The sequence below is a fragment of the Acinonyx jubatus genome, chromosome C1 (assembly GCF_027475565.1).
Source record: "Acinonyx jubatus isolate Ajub_Pintada_27869175 chromosome C1, VMU_Ajub_asm_v1.0, whole genome shotgun sequence".
NCBI lineage: Eukaryota > Metazoa > Chordata > Mammalia > Carnivora > Felidae > Acinonyx > Acinonyx jubatus.
Window position 1 is genome coordinate 149,607,033 of NC_069381.1, and position 20,101 is coordinate 149,627,133.

At 34.8% G+C, this 20,101-nt stretch overlaps 1 protein-coding gene and 1 long non-coding RNA gene across 10 annotated transcripts in view; one reads left to right on the plus strand and one right to left on the minus strand.

Annotated features, from left to right (window-relative positions):
- Positions 1-20,101, minus strand: part of KCNH7 (potassium voltage-gated channel subfamily H member 7) — a 638,553-nt gene that overhangs the window by 440,279 nt on the left and 178,173 nt on the right. The window lies entirely within an intron of this gene.
- LOC106984850 (uncharacterized) overlaps positions 1-20,101 on the plus strand; it is a 68,724-nt gene that overhangs the window by 30,991 nt on the left and 17,632 nt on the right. For all 5 annotated transcript variants that reach the window (XR_008295387.1, XR_008295384.1, XR_008295385.1 and 2 more), the window contains exons 4-5: positions 11,373-11,546; positions 13,990-14,200. This is a non-coding gene — a long non-coding RNA (uncharacterized LOC106984850). The remainder of the gene's footprint in view (positions 1-11,372; positions 11,547-13,989; positions 14,201-20,101) is intronic.

Genomic DNA, 20,101 nt, shown 5'->3' on the forward strand with positions numbered 1-20,101 from the left:
TTCAGTGATCCAGTGTTTATTATTAAAAGTAAAAGCATGTGGTCAATTAGAATTCCTTTCATCACAATAAATCAGGTGTTGTTTGAGAATGCTAAACAGTAAACTCAATTAAGACAATTGATAATAATAGTCAAACTATAACCAGGAAAACCCATCTAGAGGTCTTTCTAAAATTCACGATTTAATATAAGAAGTTGTTGGAAGAGGGTAGCCATGATTGTGTTTTAATGAGTTCCTTTAATGAGTTCCTTAGGACATAATCATGGCCCTATAGTTAGCCATCCATTAATATCTATTGACTCACTGTTTTCTCAGCCTATTAGTGATTTTATTAATCAGCACAACTATATTCCAGCACAAGAATATTGTATTTCAGAGGTTTGAGAACTTCAGTGTGCATCAGAATCATCCAGGGGGCTTTTGGTAGAGATTTCTGGACCTCATCCTCAGACTTTCTGATCAGTGGATCTGGGGAGAGGCTGCAGGATCTGGATTTTTACTAAGATTGCTATGTGATGCGGATGCTGATGGTTCTGGGAATACTTTAAGAACTACTCTTCTGGTTTAATAACTTTCTAGTTTCTTTTCCTAAGAACAAGAGATACAGTGTGACCGAAAATTTACTAATACTCAAGTGAATTGGGAAAACCTAAGCAATTATAGAGTAGGTAAAACGGTCAGCACTCTAGCTAAAAGACAGTTTTCTGTACTAGTTGCTGAGACAAACACTAGAGCAGTTTCTGAATTAGAATCTTTAAGAGCAGACAAATTTTGTTCTTTCTGCTACAAGGTACCCTTCCTCTCCCAAGTCACATTATAGGCCTGATTTGACTTATCTGAGGCTAGCATTTAATTCTCAATGGGGGTATTTTTGCTTCAGTCATCTCTCTATATCAGCATCGTCCAATAGAAATAGAAACAGTGTCACAAAAGACATTTTAAATTTCTCATAGCCACAGGGAAAAAAAAACTAAAGAGAAACATGAATCAATTTTAACAACATATGTAATTTAACCCCATATATCAAAAATAACAGCATTATTTTTGTAACAATATATAAAAACTTGTTAATGGGATATTTAAAATTTTTGTATAAAATCTTTGAAATTTGGTGTCCATTTTATACTTGTAGCACATCTCAATTCAGATGCTAAGTTTTCAGTGATTTAACTGAAAATGTAGTTTAAAAAAACAATAATTTTGTTTACCAGAAAAATATTTACAAACACAAAACACTGATTCAGTGTTTTTTTAATTAAATTTAATTTAATTTAAAAACACAATTAAAAAAGAATAAGCTTCTCAGTCTTACTAGTCTGGTAGTCGTTTCAAATTCCTGAAAGCTGCATATGGGTAAGTGACTACCGTGAAAACCAGCACAATTGTATATATTTAACAACAGCATGGATCCATTTCTTTGGGCAGGAGACCTGGGAAGGCCTATGGACAGGAGATTATATTAGGGAATTCTTGAGCCTCCAAAATAGCCCTTAAATCCTACTGAATGTGGCAGAGGGAGAATTGCACGCCTTGAAGAGTGCCGGACTCAGTGATGTGATGCACCAAGCCAGAAGAAGAGGACTTCATCATCAATGAAAATGCCTTTTGGTCAAATAATAAAGGTTCACTGAAGGCAGAACAATCACGGATCCATAACAATTACTATTCTATTGCATTTATTATTCTTAATTTCCCAAAGATTTCTATTTTGAGAACTAAACAGTATTCTAATTCTAATATGAATAATTTTGACAATTCAATCCATTTTGAAATAGTCAACTTATTTACAAATAAAATTATTTATTCTAACCTTTTTCACAGACTTCTTCTGAAGGAATAATTGAATTACTTAAAATGTACTTCAATTTGTGATCAATTCCCACAAACGAGAAATTTATTTTGATTAATTTTAGAAATGTACAAAAGGGAAGAGTAGGAATTTAAAAATAATTCTAGGGGCGCCCGGGTGACTCAGTCGGTTAAGCATCTGACTTCAGCTCCTGGTCCATGGGTTCAAGCCCCACGGCAGGCTCTGTGCTGACAGCTCAGAGCCTGGAGCCTGGTTCAGATTCTGTGTTACCTCTCTCTCTGTTCCTCCCCCACTCACGCTCTGTCTGTCTCAAAAATAAACATTATTTTTTTTAAATAATAATTCTAGAAGAGCTTCTGTTGATAAACTAATATGTTTCAAGAAACTTCAGGCATTTTTATTGACTTACCTCTGTGAAATATTTTAATATTTAATATTTTAACACTGGATTCAACTCTTCATTAAGATGGTTATCAACCTTGTTTTACAGATGAGGAAAGTAACACAAAATGTGTACTTTCCTCAAGGTCACATAGCTAGTAAATGACCTCTTCTGACTGGAGAAATGACCTCTTCTGGAGAAGACTGTGCTCTTTCTACTGTAAAATTCTGGCACCGTGAAATAATATAGAATTATTCTATTTGCGAAGACCATTATTTATAGGCCAATAATCTGAGAACAAACATTATTGATATATGTTTCATTCTAATCAGAGAACCATCGCTGGAACCTTAGTGACTGAAGAGAACAATTTTACCTTGGTATATAATTCACAGAACAATATTTAGAGCAACAAAGGAACAGAGGAATTTACTAGAACTCAGACTTAGGCTGAAGCTCCACTTCAAATCAGAAAGATGCTTTCTTCCCTTGTGTTTCTTGGTCTTCATTACTTAGTTACAGAAACTATGGGCAATGACACATTTGGTAACATGCCAAGATGTCTCCAATCATCTCCAAAAAATCAAAGAATTTTCCTCCCAAAATATTTTAAAATCAAAATAACTTCATTTAGTTTTTACTCCCTCACCCTCGATTATACCATTTCTGTGAATATGACAATGTGAATACCTAAATTCCCAGACATGAAATTTTCTAATCTCACTGCCTCAAAGGATTATATAGATTTATAAAATCATTCTAAACTAATTCTAAGTTTAGGTAACTCAGATTTAGGAATAACAGCTTGTGCAACCATTCATTGTTTTCAATTCAGGGGTTTTGGATGAAGATAATAAAATGTTATTTAAAACTCAAAGTTTTTTGAGTTCTTACTATATGCTCTGTTCTTTAATACCAGAAAATAGTAGATGCCTTTGAATTGTGACTGACACAAATTATTACTGTAGTTTATAGATTTCCTTATCTCAGTAAGTCATGATTGTGAGTAGGCAATTACTAATAGCTATCATTACTGTTAATAAAAAAAACAACGATCTGGGGCACCTGGGTGGCTCAGCTGGTTGGGTGTCGACTTCAGCTCAGGTCATAATCTCATGGTTCATGGGTTCAAGCCCCACATCAGGCTCTGTGCGGACAGCTGACAGCCTGGGGCATGCTTCGGATTCTGTGTGTGTGTGTGTGTGTGTGCGTGTGTGCATGTGTGTGTCTTTGCCCTCCCTGCTCACACTCTGTCTCTCTCAAAACTAAATAAGAATTTGAAATAAAAAAAATTAATGATCTGGCCTTCTAGTCCTCAAATTCTACTAGTCAGTGTTACAATTTGCATTGTGATTTATGGCATTCTGTTTAAGTCACCAAGGGAAGAAATATTAGCAGTCTGAGACAATACAAGTTTTCCTAATAAAGCAATGATACTTTGTATTCCATTAGGCATTCACACAACTGGAAACACTAGATATCTGAATGGAATTTGAGGTTTCAGTAAAACTACAGTTGTGGGAATAAAAAATATTATTTTTTAGTGAAGCCAAAGACATAAAAATGATAACTACTAACTAGGTTAACTCTTAAACTAAAAATATTACCTAAACTAGCTCCTATAATAATCTTTTAACATTTTTAAACACAAGATTATATATTAATCAAATTATAGGAAGTCAAATTTCTGAAGATAAGGTTTATGGTTTATTTTAATTTATAAACCCCAAGTTTAACATCCCTTTGTAAGTTGAAAATAAAGAAGACATAAAATGGAAAACTGATTTATAAATAATTTATATAATATGGACTTTGAAGCCATTTACTAATTATATTTTTTTGCATTCATTCATACATTATTTTCCCCTCTCTTTCTCCTTCCTTCCATCCTTCCTTCTTACCTTCCTTCCTATAAACTTTACTTTTTTTAAAAAAATTAATTTTTTAAAGTTATTTTGAGAGAGAGAGACAGACAGAAAGCATCAGTGGGGAGGGGCAGAGATGGGGAGAGAGAGAATAGCAAGCAGCCTCCGTGAAGCCTGATGCAGGACTCGAATCCACGAACCACGAGATTATGACCTGAGCCAAAACCAAGAGTCCAGCGCCCAACGGACTTAACCAACCAAGCACCCTAGACTTTATTTTTTAAAGCAATTTTAGGTTCATAGCAAAATGGACAGCAGATATAAAGATTTCCCCTATATCCCCATACCCCCACACATGCATAGTCTCCCTCTCAGTTATCAACATTTCCCACCAAAGTGGTACATTTGATCATAAAACAAAACTGATGCACCTTTATAACCTAGAGTCCATAGTTTATATTAGGTTTCTCTCTTAGTGTTGTACACTTTATGGGTTTGGACAAATGTATAAAGTCATGTATCCATTATTATTGTATCACACAGTATTTTCACTGTGCTAAAAATCTCCAGTGCCTTGCTTATTCATCCTTCTTTTCCCCCCACCTCAACCACCAGCAACCACTGATCTTTTTATTGTCTGTATGTATAGTTTTGCCTTTTCCAGAATGTCATATAGTTGAATCATACAAGTATGCATCCTTCTCAGATTGGTTTCTTTCACTTAGTCACATGCACTCATGATTGCTTCATGTCTTCTCATGGCTTGATGGCTCATTTATTTTTAACACTGAATAATATTCCACTGTTTGGATGAACACAATTTATTTATCCATTTACCTACTGAAAGACACTTGGTTTGCTTCCAATTTTTGGTAATTATGAATAAAGCTGCAGGTCACATTTAGGCTGAGATTCAATTTCAGATAGTTTTTGTGAAGGGTGTAAGATCTGTGTCTAGATTGTTTTTTATTTTTTATTTTTTGGATGTGGATGTCCAGTTGGTCCAATACCATTTGTTGAAAAGACTATCTTTTCTCTATTGAATAGTATTTGCTTCATTGTCAAAAACAAAGACAATGTGTGTGTGTGTGTGTGCGTGTGTGTGTGTGTCTTTATGACTATTTCTGAATATATATATATATGACTATTTCTGAGTTTTCTGTTCTTTTCCATTGATCTAAGTGTCCATTCATTTGCCCATACTACAGTGCCTTGATCAGTGTACCTTTATAGCAAGTCATGAAGATGGATAGTGTTAGTCTTCCAACTCTGTTCTTCAATATTGTGTTATTCTGTTTTTTTTCTTTTTTATTTACTCTCCATATAAACTTTATTTTTTAATTTTTAAGTTTATTTATTTTCAGGGATAATAATTTATTTTCAGAGAGAGAGAGAGAGAGAGATTGGGAATAAAGCTGTGGACATAAGTTTTCAGCTCCTTTGGGAAAATACCAAGGAGTACTATTGCTGGATCATATGTAAGAGTGTATTTAATTTTGTAACAAACTGCCAAACTGTCTTCCAAAGTGGTTGAACCATTTTGCCTTCCTATCAGCATATGAATGAAAGTTCTTGTTCCATGTCCTCACCATCACTTAGTGTTGTCAGTGTTCCAGAATTTGGCCATTCTAATAGGTCTATAGTGATATCTGACTGTTGTTTCAATTTGAATTTCCTTCATTTGCCATCTGTATATCTTCTTTGTCAAGGTATCTGTTAATTATTTTGGCCTATTTTTTAACTGAGTTGTTTATGTCCTTACTGTGGAGTTTTAAGAGTTCTCTGCATGTGTTGGAAATCCATCCCTTAACAGATATGTTTTTTGCTAATATTTTTTCCCAGTCTGTGACCTGTATTTTCATTCTCTTGAATGTTTCTTTTGCAGAGCAGAAATTTTTAATTTTAATGAAGTATAGCTTATCAATATATTTTTACTGGATTATGATTTTGGTGTTGCGTATGAAAAGTCAATGCCAACCCTAAAATCATCTAAATTTCTCCTATAATATCTTCAAGGAGTTTTACAGTTCCTCATTTACTCTCCATATAAATTTTATTTTTTTTAATTGTTTTATTTATTTTGAAAGAGAGAAAGAGAGAGAGGGAGGGAAGGAGGGAGGGAGAGTGAGAGAGAGTGCATGGGGAGGGACAGAGAGAATGCATGGGGGAGGGACAGAGAGAGAGAGAATCCCAAGCAGGCTGCACACTTTCAGCACAGAGCCTGATGCAGGGCTCAAACTCACAAACTGTGAGATCATGATCTGAACCAAAATCAAGAGTCAGATGCTTAACTGGCTGAGCCACCCAGGCATCCCGTCTCCACATAAACTTTAGATCGGTTTGTTATATCCACAAATAACTCATTTGGACTTTGGTATTACATTAAATATACAGATCAAGTTTGGCAGAACTGACATCTTGACAATATCGATTGAGTCCTTCTATCCATGAACATGGAATATTTCTCCATTTTTTAAGTTCTTCTTTGACACCCACTCTCTTTTTCCCAGCATATAATTAGTGAAGGCCTAATATGTGTGAAACATTGTGTTAGACTTTGGATCTGTGATGATAGTTTTTACCCCATAAAGCCTTTAATATGGAAGGAATTCAGAAAGAGTTGATTGAGAAAGATTTCAGTTAATCTCTGAGAAGTAGGGCTGGGTTTTAAAGAGACATAAGAAAAACTCTTACTTTTTTCTCTACATTATATAGCCAGTTTGGACCTTTCTCAAACTAAATTTTTATTATTTTTAAAAAATTAGTTTGTTTTTTTTTTAATTTAGAAACTTCCAATTCCCAGGTGAAAAGCAGGCCAAGAAGAATTAAAATAACAGAATGCAAATTTTAAAAATTTTGAAAATGAGGCCCAATATCTTATAATCTATTTCTTTAGTTTACTTCAATTTTGCAATGTGCCATACACACACATGCATGCACACATATGTAAATGTATTCATGTGCCATGCATACATACACACACGTCTGTGCATACATAGAAAATAAAGAATCTGAACTGCATTTTTTGTAAAGTAATTTGGGAATTAGTTTTCCATCTGTAAGGACAAGCAGCTGTAAAATAGAAGATAACAGGTAGAAATGTTCCAGGTGGTGAAGTAAAGGAGACTGGTGGTTGAATATTTCCTGAGATAAGCCATCATGCTAGTCCTAACTTGGGTAGTCCAGTGTTTGCTCTGCAAGTCTCAGTACTTGGAGGATGAGGGCTGTCTTGTACATATCAGTGGAATCTCCTCATAGATTTTTCTAATCCATTAACAGTGGAATTTTCCAGACAAATCTGAGTGAAGATTTAGACAGGATCATTTTTGAGATCCATCAACTGACAATTAGTTTAACTTAAAGATGATTATTATCATTCACTACATAACGAGATAAAACTAAATCATTATTAAGTCTAATGTTATAAAAGAGAGAAAGTTCAAATAAACAAAACAAAACAAAACATCTGGCAACTGCACTCTTTCTTGAGGCAATCTGAATAAAAAGTTAAAAAAAATATCAGCTTAACTCAGATCCTTTGACATTCTTTAGCTTCTTGTTTCTTGTGATATGAATTTATTAAGAACTAGATCTTTCCGAAGATGCTTTTCCTTTAACTTACAACACTGAGAGATACTAAAATGACATTTTTGAAATTTTTGTTCTGCCTCTTTCTAGAATAAAGTCAAAACTTTATTGAAATGCAACTTAACCTCATTGAAGGTAAAGCATTACTCAGTACTTATGGTAATTATTAAGAAGATAGTTCAAGCTGATTTTTTACTAAGAAACAAATATCACACTTGTATATCAGAAGCATGTTTTGCTGGAAATATTTTGGAGAACATAATAAGATTAGTGGATCTTGTAAGAAGTAAAGCTTTATAAAAGTTTTTTTTTTTCTTTTTTTAAGGATACATAAGATTATCCAGGTCTAAGTCTTCCGCTTGATGTAAACATTTTTAGACATCCTTAGGGTAGTAAATATATAAGTAAAAGATTATTTTCAAATTTTCCATATTAACTGAGAGGGGCAGAGGCAGTATGGAACTAGGATAACAATTTATTTGACTCCATAAAAATTTGTGTAATCTTCTGACCGACAGAGATGCACAGATTTCAAAATTCTTTTGTAAGTGATGCATTCTCACCTCTTCTTAATATAATATACATCTGTAATTTAATAACATCTATAATACATCTATACTCTGATGTATAGATGAATACACTGAACCCAACAGAGGTTATGCTTTTAACAGCCTGCTGATACAAAATAAGTTTATTATGCTGGGAACACATCTCTGAAATGGGAGAAGTGTGGGTAAGAAAATCAAGACATGAAGTGGGTGCCAACAGAAAGTCTGTCAGAAATTTGTCATCATATCAGAGGTCACGTGTTTACCACACATAATAAAAACCAAATGAATGAGGAAAGAGAAATGTTTTACACTGAATTTTGTTTGAGATAGAGGTAAACTAACATTGACAGGAAAGTCCTATCAAGACTCATGGTTGCTCGGCTCACCATCTTTACCCTTTATATCTGCTATCAGTCTCTGTTACCTAATGCCATCTAACTGATGCTAGATAATTTATGCCAGTAAGTTCCACTCTTGGGAGATTGGGGAGTAAAAAACTACTTTTTAAATTTAAAACACTTAACAGACATGATTTTATGTGTGTCACTTTTCTTTTAATCTGCATATATCATAGCACAGAAAGTTGAAAATGAATTTAAATTTAGTTCTAAAATCTGATGCAATATGTGCCTCTAAAACTTAGTGTCCTAGTTTATCTTAAAATACAAAACCTTCCTTTCACAAATTAAAAAAATAGCATCTCATAATTTGTCAAATAACTAGTTATGCTAAAGGCCAAGCCAACACCCGCCCTTCCAAAATGAAGAATTAGCTCAAAATATTTCTTTTTTTCATTTCAGAAGCTTTTTAAATTTTTAAATAAGACATTTAAAAGCAATTTAATTTGGTATAATGAATCTTCAGAGTTGGTGGAACAAATCTTACAATGAGACTCTTCTACTAAGAAAATATAATATAGAAGCTGGTTTTATCTCTTTGTTCTCTGGAACATCAGAGAGTCATGTATTGATTACTACAAGGGGTGATAAGAATTTGAAGGCATGCACAATCTCCCATTTATTGTTTGGTAGACTTTGTCTGAAGAAGTATAAAATTTAGAAAACTGTGCCTGGTAGGTAATCAGCATAATCAGAAAAGTGCAACAAGGAAGACCGCAGACAAGATTGCACTTGAAAATATTATATACAAATAGAAAAAAAAAACAAGCAAGAAAATAGATAAAATGGTTATGTGCCAGGACAGTGTATTTAACCACAAATATTCAGTGGGTGAATAGTATACGCCAGGAGCTCTTGCAAGTATTCTCATTTCATCCTTTTCACAATTTTCTGAGGCAGGTTCTAGTGTTCCTCCTGCTTTACAACTAAGAAAGAGATATTTAGGATTTTGCCCGAGATCACATACCTTATAAATAGTAGAGCTAAGATTTGTACCTAGCCCTCAGAAACCAAGTTCATGTCATCATACAGAACCAGCAGTTTGAAAAATAGGTTACTTGCAAACTTATTGTTTTATAAATTAAAAAAAAAAATAACTTAGGAGCTTTGTTTTGACCACTTAAAATCAGTGTTATTGGGGACATAGTGTTATTTGTAATGAGTATACAGGCTAGATAAGGAGAAAATTTACTATTATAAAACCATTATAAAATCAGCAGAGGATTATGGGTCATCTTGTGTAAGACAGTTTAGAAATGCTGTCCTTTAGAGGAACTGAGGATTTTCAAGAGCTCAAGGTGGCAGAAATGTCTTCATAATTAGAAAATACTTGGGCTGGGGCGCCTGGGTGGCTCAGTCGGTTGGGTGGCCGACTTCGGCTCAGGTCATGATCTCGTGGTTTGTGAGTTCGAGCCCCGCGTCAGGCTCTGTGCTGACAGCTCAGAGCCTGGAGCCTGTTTCGGATTCTGTGTCTCCCTCTCTCTGACCCTCTCCCATTCATGCTCTGTCTCTCTCTCTATCTCAAAAATAAATAAACGTTAAAAAAAATTTTTTAAAAAAAGAAAATACTTGGGCTGGAAAAACATGAATGAAAACTCAGAAACCTGAGTGCTTGTGCTTGTAGGGCAGGGATAGACTGTTCTGGAGAGAGTAGAGGGGGCAGAGTGTGAAAAGGTGAAAGATTAGAGAAGCTAGACCATTTCAAACTGGGATCATGACAGGAAATCAAGTGATCATGACAGGAAGTCAAGTTAAAATAATAACTTCATTATTTTAAAGGAAACACAACAGGAAAATGAAATTAAATTGTACATAGTATGTGTAAATATGGTTTCAGGAAACTTCTTTCAAATATGTGAGTGGATAGCACGGTGTGTGTGTGTGTGTGTGTGTGTGTGTGTGTGTGCGCGCGCGTCTGTGTGTGCGCATGCTCATGTGTGTGTGTGTGTGCACACGCCAGGTAACAATATAAAATATATTTCTTTCCTGGTCATGGTTTAAAAAGTTTGAAAAACATCAGGCTGCAGAATGGAGTTCATTTATAAGAGACCCTTGAAAGTTACCATATCAACAGAGACTTTATGGGAAGCAGAAAGAAATGGGAGGTCCTCAGATATTTTCTTTAAAGTGACACAAGTTGAGATCAGACTGGCAGTGAAATATAGGATAATTAGAGTGAGGTTAAAATGAGCATTAGGCCTTAGGAAATGGTATCTAACTACAGTAAAATAATAGTTCTATAGGTAAGAATGCAGAAGTCAAAGTACAGATGAAAAATCAACAATAACAATAAATAATTAAGATCCAAAGACAGTAGAAGATGAGAATACAACAATCAGAGAGGAAGAACACTACAATATCAAGAAAGATGAGAAAGGAGAGTTTCCTGGCATATATTCTGAAGAAGGGCAGGCTGACCTTGCAGTGAAAATATCCTTAATGACCTTTGAGAATGCAGTTTCACTAGAATGTCGGGATTCAAAGATTTCTGGAACTCAAAGTTGGAGAGAGTGGTAAGGAAATGCAGAAAGAGGGTTGGCAGAAAAAAGAATCTAGAATTCTCATGTGGAAAAAAAGAGACCAAAAACAGAGAATAACTAATGGGAAAATAACAGCTACCTTCTCGACCCTCCCTCTGAAACTTAGGCAATATCTTTGCATGTTCGAAGTCAGAGAGGACAAAGACTATGGAGACAGGGATTGGAAATACTGAAGGTGAGGAGATAAGTCAGAAAATACGGCAAACTGTATAGTTAACATTAGATTTTTTTTTCCCAGAATCCAAACAGGGCCAGGGATAACTGGTACATGCTAACCTTCAATTCAAAGAAAGCTAAGATGATCACACATAAAAATTAAAGCCAAATTTACACTCTTCTGCTCTGCCAGAAGTCTTCCTCACCAGCTGCATCCCTCTCTTTCTGTATACACAATAGTACCTCTGAACAGTAGGTAAGAAAATTTTATTAGAGGGGTTGTAAAATATCAGGCTGCCGTCAGGGGTGATTGGTGAGGCTCATTAAAACTTGGGGTGAAACTCTAAAAACCTTTAGAACAGCACTTCATGTCCATCATTCACTCTCTCCCAATTGTTGCTGGGAAAAGCCATAAGGGCACTAGAAGACTTAATTATTTCCTATCCACAATGAATCACTGCTCACACAGCTTTACAAACTTAACAATTCATCCATGTTTCTCTTAAGTCTGTCATTATAAAAATTTGATTTTCATATTGGTGTTCTCTTTTACATTTTATATACCAAATATGACAGAGTATTTAATAAACCATGCCCTAGCATTACTTAGAACTTTGGGAGAAATCTGAGTTGTAGTGAATGGTCTTATCAGTAATACTGTCTATCTCTTTCAAGACCGCTCTAATAACTTCTAAACTCCATTAACCAAGAAATCTCTAAGCAGACATGCTAATACGGTTCACAAAAATTCCTAGGCTTTTTTTTTGACTGAATAGCTGATATGGAGACAAATTCATATGGACGGGAAAAATCCAGCTACGGTAAAGAAAAAAATTGTGAATCATACCATCAATAAGTTTTTGATAAAAAAAGTACAAAAACCTATTATTTCAGGTATGGGTGATATAGTCTTTTTACATTTCCTGTTAATAAGTAACTCCCCTCACCCACATAACTATTCTAATACATTTTCTATAGGAGTAGACAAAGGAATTTACCACACCAATCTTTACTAATGGAGGCCTGCACTCAAGAAAGAAAATCGCTAAACACTATGCAGCCGCTAGTCGCCTGAATTTCAAGAAATTTTGAAAATTCTGGTGTAAAACCAGAATTCTAATGACTATTAGGAAATAATGTTAAACTTCAGTAATAAATAGCAGTTTCCCCTCATTCTGACTTAAACCTTATGAACCCTACTTATATATACACTGTTCATACTGATAAAAAAAATCCATGTGTAATAAATAGTATAAAATAATGGTGCATAATGTGGTATTTGTATATGATATATATATATACATATATATGTGTGTGTGTCTATGTAACACACATATATCCACACATATATATAACACATGTGTATATAACACATATATATAACATATAAATGTGTTTTATATATATATATATATACACACACACACACACACACAGATATACACACACTTATGTGTGTGTATATATAACATGTGTGTGTGTGTGTGTGTGTGTGTGTGTGTGTGTGAATGACTTTCAATTTGGTAATTACACCCAGTATAGCCATCCCTGTTAATAAAATTCCAAAACATCTCAGCATACTTTGGTAAACAGCCACTAATCATGGCTTTCTGTATGCTGCCCGCCCTACCTTGGCTGCACCAGATCCCATAGACTACCACGTGATCCAGCTACTAGGGGATTATTCCTGGCACACGAGAGACCGCCAGGATCCTGCTCCAGCATATGCTTGGTTGGCTCCCTACTTTTCTGGGAAGTAGTCTTTTCTAGCTAGTGGTCTGTTTGATCTAAGTCCATGTCTTACAGATTGATTAATATTTCTTCTCTCTTCTTATATAAGTAAAACAAAACAACCAAAAACAAAAAAACCTAGCCAGAGCACTGTTATGATTCCCAACCTTAGAATCCTTTATCTTTTAAAGTACTATACATGCATTTCAGTGGCAGTTATACTGAGTTTTGATTAGTTTCTAATCAAAATGAGTAATAAGATTTGTATTGGAAGCTACTTCAGTAATGAACCCTTCTATGTTTAGATTTCTCAAACACCTTGTGCTATAATGTAATCCTTAATGAGAAAGAAACTAGATTATTGAAATATTATATTATGAAAACTTCCTCCCCTAACTATCATTTAGGAATTAAAGGGAGAAATGATTTAGAAAAAAACAAGCTGCAGACACCTAAACCTTCAGATAAAATAGATAACATGACTCTTGATACCATTACTTTTTCAGTGAGGCAGAAATACTTCAACAGAACATACACACAATTAAAAAGTTAAAGTAACTAAGACACAATCTATCAAATGAAGCTAGTAGCAAATGGAATAGTGTGTCTTCAAAACACTGACCAGTCACCCACCCAAGAGATGGAGTTTTAAAAAAAAAATGAATGTTTCATTATTTTCCACAATTGGGCGAATTGAGAGAGCAATCAGCAGGGCAGATCCTGCAGGAAGAAAATATCATTAACTGTGGTTTCTTTAATTGTCCTACCACCAGTGTCCTCTTAGGCACAACTGGGAGCCAAAAGGGCACAGAATGATAATAGTTTGCACCATGGTGGTGCTTCAGATAAAGCGTAATCTCTAAAGATTGTACTCAATTTCTGAAACTGTAGTCAGAAAAACACACAGACTCCAAAAGTCTAGCTGCAACTAGAATGTACCGTCCTCAGTTAATTTTTTTTCTCCACAGTGAACATGAATTGTCTTCGTGGCACAGCTAAGCCTGAATGATGTTAACATTTCACAGAGACACAACTACAAACATTCTCCAAAACTATCTGCAACAGCTCATTACCCAAAACTACCTGCAAGGACTCATAAAGCAAAATAAGTCAGACTCACCAACTTAAATGGATTAATATTGTTTCATTTCCAATGTCCCTGTCGATGCTCTGTGAGATGTGAGTTCCTTTCTTACTGACACTGCTGCAGTGTCATTTTATGGCAAATAGTGATGCCTTACTATTTTAATATACAGTACAAGTAGCACCATTTCTTCTCAAGGGCTTAAATCAATTTATAGATTCATACACTTCATGTATTATATTGGAAAAAAGAAAGTGTTATGAAAGGTTGTTTAAAAAGCACCAAAAGAGCAAATGAAATGCTCGGCAAGGAAATACAAAGCTACATGATTGTTCAAACTCAGTAAGAAATGCCAATTTGAAATTCAGGCCAAGTGTTCCTCGTCTTCAAGGAAGCAAAAACTGACTCTGTTGATACTTGTAAGAGTATTGTTTGTTTGAGTGCACGAGCAAGAAGACAATGGGGAATCAGCCCTATTTTAGAAATTGGAAGATACGGGCCCTGGTCTTGATTTCAAGTGAGCTTGGACAAGTTGCTTGGCCTTGCCTCCTCTGTAAAATAAAGGTTTTCGAAAGAAAGAAGGAAGGGAAGCGGGGAGGAAAGAAGGGAAAAGGGGAGGAAAAGACGCAGGCAGGAAGGAAGCTGGTTAGTCAGTTTCCATTTGGGGAACTGCTACTCTGGGCCAGGAACCATTTGTCCACTTCCTAGAAAGTATAATGCGGGATCCGAGTTCCTCGCCACCTTAAAATTTTGTGATTCTGCAGCAGTTCATCTTTAGATACTATTGTTTTAAATAGATTTTAAAACAGGGGGGAAATGCCATTATCATCATTATCTTATTTTCCATGAGGCTTAATGTAGTTACTTCACCAAAGAGATGAGGTGTGGAAGGCAAAATCAGCCCCTATTAGCTTCTACTTTTGAAAAAGTAAATCTGTTGTTTGGAACAAAGACCTGTTATCTATAGAGGGTAAGTTCTTTTATCTGTGTATCTGTCAATATATGGTCTCACACAATAAGGTATAATGAATTCCAGTGTTGCCGCCTTTGTTACAGAGACAATTAGGGTGTCCTGTTATCCATTATTCATCACTCTTGCCTTAGCTCCAAATAGAACAGCAAACACATCTCAGGAATAAATATTCTTCACACTGAAGAATTCATCCTTCTAGGATCACCATGTCTAGTCTCAGATAACCCTCTTGAACTTGTGCTTGTCAGAGATTTCATTGGCATGTTTTCTTTTGAGGGGATGAAGCAGGAGTGTTTCTCTCTCTCTCTCTCCTTTTTTTAAAACATTCTTCTTTCTATTATTCCCTCATTGACTTGAAGCAGTTTTCCTACCCTCCTCACTTTCCACATCAGGCCCGTGTATGGGTTTTCTTTGTACTTCACAGCTTTGTTTTCCTACATATTTTCCCCCATTCTCCATTTCTACTTCTGTTTTTTGCCTCTTCCAGTAACAGAAACAAATACGAACTTTGTCTTTTATACTCTGAAAATTATATTTTTTACAGGAAGTAATCTCTCCAAACATTTCAAATTTAAAGACCAGAGATCCTAATCTAATGTTTACTACAATTAAAGGAGAGAATATACCTTATCCTCTTATTCTAAACATGCTGGTTCAGTTTAGAATGAAAGGAACAGAATTACCAGTGAATCCTCTGTTTAAAGCAGTGAAGTTTTAAGATTGCAAACCAATAAAAGTAATCAGAATGATAGTAATAAAAAATGAGAGGGGTGCCTGGGTAGCTCAGTTGGTTAAGTATCTGACTCTTGATTATGGCTCAGGTCATGATCTCAGGATCGGGAGATCAAGCCGCGTGCGGGCTCTGCACTGGGAGCGGAGCCTGCTTGACTCTCTCTGCCCCTCCCCTGCTCTCTCTCTTTCTGTCTCTCCCCAAAAGAAAACACACACACACACACACACACAAAAAAAAAAAAAACAAAAAAAAAAACAAAGAGACACATGAGAGGCACCTGGATGGCTCAGTTGTTTGAACATCTGACTCTAGGTTTCTGCTCAGGTCTTGGTTCTAGAGTCCTGGGATCAAGCCCTGAGTTGTGCTCTGCGCTGAACATGGAACCTGCTTAAGATTCTCTCTCTCTCTCTCTCTCTCTCTCTCTCTCTCTCTCTCTCTCTCTCCCCTGCCTCCTCCCTCCCCCAAAGCTTGTGTGTGCTCTCTCTAAAAATCAATCAATAAATAAATGAGACACATGACATTTTTCCAAAGATATAAATATGCAATAATAATCTTTAGTGATCTATCACATGACAAAATAATTAGGATATAGTTCAACTCTCATTATGATAAATGTGAGCAAACACTCCATCATTAGGAAAATCTTGTGAAGTAATGCAATCGTGTATGCACTAGGTTTTAGGTATGGTTTTGAACTGATCTTACTCTATTAAACATAAAGAGGAATAAAAGAAAGTGAGGAACACAACAATTGGGTCAGAATGCCCTGATTAATTATGCATACTGAAAAGCAAAGGGGCACCAAAGGATGGCCACTAAGGAAAACTGGCTTCCCTTCGTGTCAGTCTCAAATGAGTCAATAAAATATTAAATCTACATCTCAAACACGTCTGTCTCAGCTCTAGCAATCACAAATAAACTTTTCTTTCTTTAAAATGTTAGTTTATTTTTTTTTTGAGAGAGGGAGAGAGAAAGAGAGAGAAAAAATTGAGCATGCGCACAAGCCAGGGAGGGGCAGAGAGAGAGGGAAACACAGAATCTGAAGCACGCTCCAGACTCTGAGCTGTCAGGGCAGAGCCTAATGCACGAACTGTGAGATCACGACCCGAGCCAAAGATGGACACTTAACCAACTGAACCACCCAGGTGCTCCATAAAGACATACTTGTCAATTTAATCAACACTATACCTTGGGGGCAGCTATATTAATCTCAGTATAGCTATACATTTAAACATGCTTTCTTTCAATCTTCAAAGAAAGCTGGGCCATTTTAGATTTCAGTATTTTGGTGAAGAAGAGATGTATGTGACCACATGAGTAGCATGTATGTATCTTTTGGATTACACGATTTCCTATCACTTATATTCTCTAGATCAAAACATTCTAGTTAGAAATCTGCCTTACTAAAGAAACCTTTTCTACCATTGCATTTTCCTCTTTACTGACATTTGTCTTATTTTAGTAGAACTCTTTGGATCTACATTTAACAACAACAACAAAAACAAAAAAGGACTCTCATTAAAACTGCCATTCCTGCCTTACCCATAATAGAATCTTGAAAACTATAAGCAGAAATCAATAGAGAGTACCCTACCCTGAAGGACTCAGAGATTATTGAAGATCCGTTTGTTACTTAAAAATAAAAATAATGTCCTTAAACAAAAGTGAAATACCATTTACTAATGTAGGAAAGAAAGAAATACAATTGGTTTAGATATAGTTTTAAGAGGATGACATAAGGATTTCAAATTATGAATTACCACTGTTACCAAGGGTGAAATTCGATAGAAAATAGGCCACCACGTAGTAAAGCAATAGATTTAGTGCCTTTGAGGCATTACTAAAATCTGAGAGGCCACTGGGGAAAATAAACACAACTAGTAGCTAATCAAATGTGTAACTCTTATTTCCAAATACTGAAAATAAATCCTAGTTGGTATTTCAAGATACTTCTAATGTCTTTCATCTTTGAAAAAGAAGACAGGAAATGAGTTATTGGTTGTGATTTTTACTGCTATGATGAAAATCCAATATATAGACTACTACATATAATGTTAATTCCCCTATACATGAAAGTAAGTGCCCTGGATTTGAAGAATGTGTTTCCTTTGATGCATTTATTTAAGTCATACTAAAGTCTGTGTAATGGTTGTATGGTTATAGAAAAAAACTATGTGACTCTGAATGTATATAGTGACTTTATTATATTCAGGGAAAATGTATATACAGTGAAAAGGAAATTTAAATATACAATCTGTTAAGTATGGACTAATATAAAGACTCATATAATCAACACACCAATCAAGATCTAAAATGTGTCCATCACTTCCAAAAGTTTCTATGTGCTCCCCTCCAGGCCGTTCCTACTCCCCCTACCCCACAGGCAACTACAGTTTTGACTTCTATCACCATAGATTAGCTTGTTCTTCCTAACTTTGAGCTTTATATAAATAGAATTATGCAGTATTTATTCTTTTATTTATGGCTTTTCTGCTCAACATATTTATGAAAATCATTTATAATGTTTCTCTTTCATATGAATAGTTTGCTATTCCTTCGATGGTTATACCACAATTTATTTAACCAAATGCCTGTAGATGAACACTTGGGTTGTTTGCAGCTTTGAGCTATTACAAATGAAGCTACTATAAACATTTTACACAAACCACTTTGCAGACATATACCTTCATTTGTCTTGGATGAAGACCTACCAAGAAAAGGAATTGCTGGATCATAAGGTAGGTGCATGTTTAATTTTATAATGAAACACTAAACAGTTTTCCCAAGTGTTCATACCATTTTGTAATCCCACTGGCAATGTATGAGAGTCTCAGTTGCATCACATTCTCACCAACATTCGATGTTGTCAGTCTTTTAATTTGATATATTCTGATGAGTGTTAAGTAGCATCCTACTTTGGTTTTAAATTGCTTTTCCCTTTTCATGTGCTTAGTGGCCATTCTGTATTTTTCTTTTGTGAGGTATCCATATGAATCTTTTGCCCATAATTTTTATTTAGGCTGTTTGTCTTTTCATTACTGATTTGTAGACATAAATGTATATTTATTATATGTTGTATGTTATATGTTATATAGTATATAGACACATCTATTTAAAATATAATTCCTTTGTCAAATAAATGAATTGATGATATTTTCCTCTCAGGTTATGTCAATTTTCATTGAAGTACATAAGTTTTCAATTTTGATGATGTCCAATTCATCATTTTTCTTCTAATGGATAATGCCCTTTTTATACTTTCTTAGAAATCTTTGCCTGCTCGAAGTTACAAACCTTTTTGTGGTTGTTTATTTCTAGAAACTTTATAGGTTTAGCCTTTATGTTTAGATCTACAAACCATATCAAATGAATTTTTGTGCAAAATATAATGTAAGGACCAAGATCTACTTTTTCTTATACATTTTTCTAGTTAATCTAGCTCATTTGTTGAACAGATTGGTGTTTCTCCCCATTGAATTACTTTGGTGCCTCTATCAAAAATCAATTAACTATATATGTGAGGATCTATTTATGGACTATTCTGTTCCACTGATCTATTTTACTACACTATATGCCAATACTCTACCATCGTGATTACTGTAGCTTTACAGTAATTCTTAAAATCAGGCAGTTAGAGTTCTCCAATTTTGTTCTTTTCTGTAACTGTTTTGGCTATTAGATATCCTTGGCATTTTCATACACATTTGTGAGTCAACTTGTTACTTTATATTAAAAAATCTATAATTTTGGTTAAGATTATACATTGATTTGGGAAGACTAGACACCTTTACAATATTGAGACCTCCAATTCATGAACATGTAGTATCTCCTTTATTATTTGCTCCTTAAGTTCTCTTAATAATATTTATAATTATTTTAGTGTAGATGCTTTGCATATTTTTGTTACATTTATTATATTGGTGCTGATTTTAAGACTATTTTTAAGTTTTACTTTCTAATTGTTGAGCCAAACCATGTAAAAAAAATGGCAAGACAAGTGATGAAAGTAACATCACTAATAATGGGACAAACTGACATTAGGTGCTTCTGGTGATATTCTGAATAGGACACACCATCAGTTATATTTTATACATGACAAAAAGCCACAATCTGAATTAACTTATGATGATTTGCCAAACAAATTCAAACTGAACATTCTATAAAACAGCAAGCCCTTATCCTTAAAGAATGTCAATGACAGAAAAGACAAGAAAAGCTGAGGAAGTCACTCACTCATCCATTTAAAGGGGACAAAAGAGACATGACAACAAACTGCAATGTATGATATTG